The sequence below is a fragment of the Triticum aestivum genome, chromosome 1B (genome assembly GCF_018294505.1).
Source record: "Triticum aestivum cultivar Chinese Spring chromosome 1B, IWGSC CS RefSeq v2.1, whole genome shotgun sequence".
NCBI classification, from domain to species: domain Eukaryota; kingdom Viridiplantae; phylum Streptophyta; class Magnoliopsida; order Poales; family Poaceae; genus Triticum; species Triticum aestivum.
Window position 1 is genome coordinate 400,508,494 of NC_057795.1, and position 8,007 is coordinate 400,516,500.

The window sequence follows — 8,007 nt, forward strand, 5'->3', positions numbered from 1 at the left end:
GTATTGAGAGAGAAGAAGCTATCTAGATAATAACTATGGACCCGAAGATCTATGGTAAACTACTCACGCTTCATCGGAGAGGCAAATAGTGTTGATGTAGAAGCCCTCCGTGATCGAATCCCCCTCCAGCAGATCGCCGGAAAAGGCCCCAAGATGGGATCTCATGGGTACAGAAGGTTGCGGCGCTGGAAAAGTGGTTTCATGGCTCCCCGGATGTTTTTAGGGTATAAGAGTATATATAGGCGAAAGAACTAGGTCGGTGGAGCTACGAGGGGCCCACAAGGGTGGGGGTGCGCCTACCCCCATGGGCACGCCCTCCTGCCTCGTGGACGCCTTGTTGCGTCTCTGAATTCAACTCCAAGTCTTCTGGTTTGCTTTCGGTCCAAGCAAGACCATTGCGAAGGTTTCATTCCGTTTGGACTCCGCTTGGTATTCCTTTTATGCAAAACTCTAAAATAGACAAAAAAAATAGAAACTATCACTGGGCCTCCGGTTAATAGGTTAGTCCCAAAAATAATATAAAAGAGCATATTAAAGCCCATTAAACATCCAAAACAGATAATATAATAGCATGGAACAATCAAAAATTATACATACGTTGGAGACGTATCAGTTGAGGGCGCGTTCGTCGAGAGAATGCTGGAGGTTCTCCAAATGCGCGCGCTCGGCCAATGTGGCCAGGCGCACAGCCTCCAAGGCCCGAGCCTCGAAAGTCTCCCACACGATAGGGGTCTGGAGCGCCTCCATGTTGCGGCGGTGCAACTCTTCCCTCAGTTGCGAATTGAGAGGTTGGGGCTCATACTCATCATGACCATACGAAGGGCCATCACCGTTGTCGTTGTCGCCGTTGTGGCGAAACCCAGGTGGGCTGCGACGAGATTCGACCATGAGAACTTCCGCCGCAGGGTCACTTCTCCCGCGCTCGGAAAGTGTGTCTGCTGAGCCAGTCGACGGGTCGAATGGTCCGTAGAGAAATTTGTCGGGCTCGTTTGCTGTGACTTGAGGGGTGGTCGACTGATGGGCCACCGCATGCTTTACCCACCGCTGGAGCCGCGACCGACCGGATCGCTTGCGGCGGTGTTCAGCGAAGTGAGTGGATGATGTGGGAGCCAACCGATATTGGGTCGACGGCTGCCGCAGAAGGACACCACAGGCACTCGCGTGGAAATGTGCTGCCCCGTGGATCAGAAGAGCCTCGACATCGAGGGAGGCTTCTTGAAGCCAGGCGGAGTCATCGGCGACAAAAACGAGCTTGCCGAGTCGGATCTCGCGGCCCACAGCCAAACTACCACCGGAAACCATGTTGATGAAGATTGGAAAAACTACAACCTCACCGAAAGTTGCTAAGACGCTTTGCCCCACGGTGGGCGCCAACTGTTGTGGTACTAAGTTTGACAGTAAGAGTAGGGGGTACGTATGAGGAGGCAAAGCACTAGCTACAGCGAGGTTGTACACACGAGTTTACGAGTTCAGGCCCCTCTCGGAGGAGGTAAAAGCCGTAAGTCTTGGTGCCCTGAGGTGGTCGACTGGAATATGAGTGTGTGTGTGTTATAGGGGGTGCGAACCCTTGTACCAGAGAAGGGGGGTGGCTTATATAGAGTGCACCAGGACCCCAGCCATCCCCAGTTACATGGTTCAATGTACATTAAGACAGGGCGTTACTGGTAACGCCAGCTATAAAGAGCTATTAATGATCTTTAAGACTACGAAGTGAACGCCTGACCGTAGCCATCATGAGCGACTCTAGGTCTTCTTCACTCCGAGTGGTTTCTTGTATGGCCGAGTGACTTTATCTTGGTCGAATGGAATTGGGATATCCAAGTGAGATAATTGGTCGAGTGGATTGCACTCCAAGGTTACTTCAATTGGTATCTCTTGTTACACTTTGAATGTTCTTGATTCTAGGGTAGTGACCTTGGGTAGGGTGTCTAGGTCAGTCCTAGGACCTACCCTATGTCCATGGCATCGTCATTGGCCGACTGACTTGTTCAACAGTTAGGTGTGGCGGAGATGCGCATGTTAAGATGGATGTGTGGCCACACAAGGAAGGATTGAGTCCGGAATGATGATATACGAGATAGAGTTAGGGTACCGCCGATTGAGAATCTTGTCCAACATCGTCTGAGATGGTTTGGGCATATTTAGCACAGGCCTCTAGAAGCGCCAGTGCATAGCGGACGACTAAAGCATGATGATAATCTCAAGAGAGGTCAGGGTAAACCGAACTTGACATGGGAGGAGTCCATAAAAAGGAATCTGAAGGACTGGAGTATCAGCAGAGAACTAGCCATGGACATGGGTGCATGGAAGCTAGCTATCTAGTGCCAGAACCAAGAGTTGGTTGCGAAATCTTATGAGTTTCACTTCTAGTCTACTCCAATTTGTTGGACTAAAGGCTTTGTTGCTGTTGTTGTTGTTGACCTCGATGGTATTCTTTATGCATGTCGAAGTCCAATACGTGAAACTGTCTATCTCATCATCTGAAAAATTATATCCATCCCACAGTTGATCCAACGTGTACATCAAGGTGCTGAGAAGCCATGCGTTCACTATTCACCCGATCCATGTGGATCTGATGTTATCTTCACACAGGAAAGGAAATACGTTAAAGCTTTGTACATGTACCTTGTTGAGGACTTTTACAGGCCATCATATGAAATTAGATACAAACTAATAAACATGGAATTTTCACGTGGATTTTCCTTATGTTTAAGAGTTAACATGAAAGATCATTGTATCTTATGCAACTGAAGTGAATGACCCTGATGGTCATTGGCATATATGTGAGGGACAGGTAAATACTAGTAGAAAAATGAACATCAGCAGCAGCCGGTGGAGTTTGTGACCAAGCTGATCAAAGCCGCCTGTAATACACCTAGTGCAGGAGGTTAAGATAGCTATAGACAACTCCGAAGACGGTGAGAACAAAGAAACCGCTTACAAGAAGCGCATTAGAAGTTGTCACTATTTTCTAACCGCCTCAAAGTTCTTGTCTACCGCGGTTCCTATTTTCCAAACCTCCCGCGTATGTTTAGTTTGTCAGGGCGTAGCCTTGTTAATCTATTTTCCTTCCATTTCCATTTCCCTTCCCCATTCCACCACTTAACCTTAGTACTAACGACCTAGTCGCACGTCCACTCATCCACCGTGGCGCTTCGCCCTTCCGCGGCGGCGTGTTGGCTGATCGGCCCATCCTAGGCGGTGAGGTGGCAGATCCACCAAACTGAGTCAGCCTGGTAATAGATCTGCCCATCCGAGGTGAAGCGATAGGACTACCGCCTGTTCGCCGTAGCTCGGAGGAAGATCCCCCAGTCCGTGATGGCACGTTGGGAGATCTGCCAATCCGAGGCGGGCGATGGTCCGACCACCCATCAGTCACTGCGAAGATGGCAGATCTGGTCGTCCGCGATGGCGCGATGGAAGCTCCGCCCGTCTGCAGTCTTGTGGTTGCAGATCCACCCATCAACAGTTGCACGGTGGCACGTCCGCCCATCCACGATGGCGCGATGGCTCTCATGGATTGAATTGTCGCTGCTACCAATCTCTACCGAGGCCTCTATCCGGGGTAGTGAACTCCTAAATGTTTCAACAGATTATAATTTCTTGTATCAATAGTTTATGATTCTATGGTAGTGACTATATGCTTACATCTTTTTGTATAATTAGTTGCTACTAGACTAATGTTTTTAGTTGATGATATAAGATAGGTCCAGTTTCTTAGTTCTTTATCCGGGGTGTCGATTTTGATTGGCATTGCCGACCCCCAAGAGGAAGGTCTGGTGGGATCTTACTTGGGGTTAAATGTGAGTCGTTGGAAGTTCGGAGTGTGGTTATGGGAGATTTGCCAGTAAAATTCCGGGTAAGATCAAAAGCCAACGGGTTTAATTGGGCGTTGGTGGCGGTGTACGGTGCCGCACAGCCAGAGCTCAAGCCGGATTTTTTGGCTGATCTTGTACGTATTTGCGGTAGTGAGCAGCTCCCAATCCTCGTTGGGGGTGATTTTAACATTATTCGCACGAGGGACGAAAAGAATAATGATAATTTTGACGGCAGATGGTTGTTTATGTTCAATACCATAATCGAAAGCCTGGATCTTAGAGAGATTGAGTTTTCGGGTAGGAAATTTACCTGGGCTAATACGTTACCAAACCCGACATTTGAGAAGCTGGACCTTGCTAGTGTCGAATGGGAACAGAAGTTTCCCCTGGTCACGGTCCAAGCGTTATCACGCGCAATATCAGATCACACCCCGTTGCTAGTTGATTCTGGCGAGGCCACTCACGTGGGGAACAAAAACACTTTTTTTTTCGAATTAGCATGAGCAGGGTTCCTGGATCTGATAGCCAGAGAATGGGCTAAAGATTCAGGTGGGAGATCTCCTGTGGAAAGATGGCAGAATAAGATTAGGCATTTACGAAGGTTCCTTCGTGGATGGGCTAAGCACATGCATGAGATTTATACGGATGAAAAGGAAAGGCTCCTTTTACTTATTCAATCCCTAGACTTAAAAGCTGAGTCCACCATTTTAAATACCAGAGAGCTGGAAACTAAAGTGGAGGCGGAGTTGAGACTGAAAGAACTCCTTCGAGAGGAGGAATTGAAGTGGGCACTGTGGGCTAAGGTTCGCAAAGTCGTCCAAGGGGATGATAACACTCAATTCTTTCATATGATTGCTAATGGAAAACATCAAAAAAAGAGGAACTTTCAATTGGAGCAGGTCGAGGGGACGATTTTAGGAGAAGAAAACCTCAAAATGTATATAACAAATTACTATAAGTAGCTGTCTGGGCCTCCGGAGGACAACTTTGTGTCCTTAGATAAGTCTAGGGTTGAGGATGTCCCCCAACTTGCGGCGGATGAGAATGATATTTTAACTGCCCCATTTACGGAGAAAGAGGTGTTTGAGGCTATTTCACAAATGAAGAACAATAAGGCTCCAGGGCCGGATGGTTTTCCGGCGGAGTTTTATAAAAAGTGTTGGCACATTGTCAAAGGGGATTTACTTCCGATGTTCCATGATTTATTCTCTGGACAACTTCATTTGTTTCAATTGAATTTTAGAATGATAACTTTACTTTCTAAGAAAACAGAGGCCGTTCGTATTGAGAAGTTCATGCCTATCTGTCTTCTTAATGTAAGTTTCAAAATTTTCACCAAGGTCGGGACCAATAGAATTACGCAGCTTGCGCACTCTGTAGTGCAACCGTCCCATTCTACTTTCATGCCGAATAGAAATATCCTAGAAGGGGTGGTCGTCCTACATGAAACACTCCATGAACTCCACATGAAAAAACTTGATGGAGTTGTTTTCAAAGTGGACTCTGAGAAAGCGTACGATAAGTTCAAATGGCCTTTCCTTCAACAGGCCTTGCGAATGAAAGGTTTTGATCAGGCCTGGAGGCACCAAGTAGAATATTTCACGCAAAAAGGGAGTGTTGGAATTAAAGTGAATGATGATATAGGTCACTACTTCCAAACACATAAAGGATTGAGGCAAGGCGACCCGATGTCACCTATCCTATTCAACATAGTGGCTGATATGTTGACAATTCTCATAGGAAGGGCTAAGGATGCGGGGCAGGTAGGTGGCCTGGTTCCGCACTTAATTGATGGAGGTGCATGGGGACACGAAAACGTCCCTAACTTCTACAATTCTTCGTGAATTTTGTCCTCGTTTGTTCCTACCACTTCATTGGCCAAGAAGGGATGTTTTGGCATAAGATTTCACTCATCTAAAGCCCATCAAAGTGGAGAACATACATCCACGCAGGAGACCCGTGGAGGCTGGCTATATAATCTCCATCAACCCTGGCTGCCAACCATCACTGACTGTGTCATGCACTGGGGGTGGTTCTTCTAGGGAGCCTGGCAGAAGTTCTGCTAAGGGGCCCACAAGGCCCAACTATGGAGGGGTGCCCGAAAGACGGGATAAGCACCTGATGGCCATCTTGGTCCCTAATCCAGGGCGGCGGCGACCTAGATCACATCTCTTTCCGTGCAAAACTCTAGGCTCCATCGTGTATATAAGGGGAGTCTAGGGGGCTCTCATTCTCATCTATTCCCAGATAGACCAACTCTCAGTACCAATCTCATGTACACCATTGTAACCCTCGCATGAGGTATTCCTCCACCATGAATAACAAACACGAGCAAGATGTAGGGTTTTATTCTCCGGAGGACCGAACCTAGGTAAAAACCCCGTGTGACCTCCAGCCGTGCTTGGACCCTACTGAGGGATCTGATGGTTTTCTGCACCGTCAAATGGTGCACCATCCATATGCTGCATCAGCTGGTACGTGCCCTAGAAGTTATTGAGGAATTCATGCCGCCGGAGGCCGAGGAAGATCCGATCTGAGATCGGTCTTGAGCCGAGGCAACCCATGCCTGGCACGCTAACTAACAATGCAGAAACCCGTTAATCCTCGGTAGGGGTCCTCGGATAGCTCAAAGTGTCAGTGCAGAGATCCCGCATTTTTTTAACCCCAGTTCGGACCTCCGGAGAGTAATACCCTACATCCTGCTCATGTTTTTTATTCATGGTGGAGGGATACCTCATGCGAGGGATTTACAATGGTCTGTATAAGATGATTACCAAGAGTTGTATCTACATGAGTCGATGGGAATGAAAGCCCCCTAGCCTCCCTTTATATACCCAAAGAGGCTAGGGTTTTACACACACAGAGAGAGAAATCCAATCTAGGGTTGTTGTCGTACCATCTTGGAGGTTAAGTTGATCGCACGATGCTTATCTTCTTCTTTGGTCTCCCTTGAGTTGCTGGGTCTTTTACGGTGTGTGGCAGGCCTTCTGTCGAGCTCCTCTCGGTGAGCCACCCCTGGTGTATAACATCGTCAGGCCTTGAAGGAGAAGTGCTCCCGCGATTGCGAAGGCACGCATGCGCCTTCTCCATTACCTCAGTGGCCGCGACAACGACGGATCCTCGTTGCGGAGCATCGTCTTGGCGGAGAAGAAGGCGGCACACCGGGTGATGTTCGCGAAGTCCAATGTCGCATCGTCCTGGGTCCTCGCGGACCCCGGCCTCACGTAGGCCTGGGCTCACGACCGGTCAGTTACCACCACACGACGACTGCTTCGCCTCGACAGGGAGCTTGCCAAGATCAAGAAAGAACGGTTGTTCTGCGAGACCTCTGCCGCTGTTAGCAAGGACAGCGGCAGGGTTCCCCGGCCAAGGTCGGCGTTGGCCAAGGCGGCCCTCCAGGTGGTGTATGAGGAGACGAAGCGGCTCCTCCGTGAGCGTCATGGGACGGCCGGACAGGGCTGCTGCTAGAAGGACCACTCCCACAACGACGACGATGACGCACGGACGGCAATGTGGGTGTTGCTGGCCAATCCGGTCAGGCCCACGAGGTCACCGTGTGCTGCAAGTTACTCCCTCCGTCCCATAATGTAAGATGTTTTTTGACACTACAGTAGAGTCAAAAAACATCTTACATTATGGGACAGAGGGAGTAGTATATAGATTTTAGTTGATTGGACAAAATTTTGTCTGGTTTATATAAATTATATATCAAACTTATGTCAATTTGCATGAATTATGTCGTGTTTTAAATGAATTATGTCCAAATCTGTTTGTATTGTGAACGGAGGTGTACGACTCGTTAGATGGACGGCTCCTGTATAACTATCTATGTCCGCGTCCGTTTTTGAGGGCGGGGTTGGAGATGCCCTTACTACTGGCAAGTGAGATGTACATTTTTTGTGTCTCTTATCTACACATTTGCCTGTCTAGTTTGTTCAACGCAAATTTTGGTCCGATTACTACCATGTTTTATCTACAGTATTAAATTTAATTAAAACACAACTGGAAATTCCTCTTGTTGACGAAACGCTGATCTCTTCCCTGCTCACCACCTATCTTTACCGAGTCCCGATCCATGTGATATTTGATGGCTTCGTGTTCGGTCTGGATTCGACCATTGGACGCCCAGCTAGAGTTTTTCCACCAGCCGTCGACGACGTAGAAGCTTCTTCCAGTCCCCCCATCCATT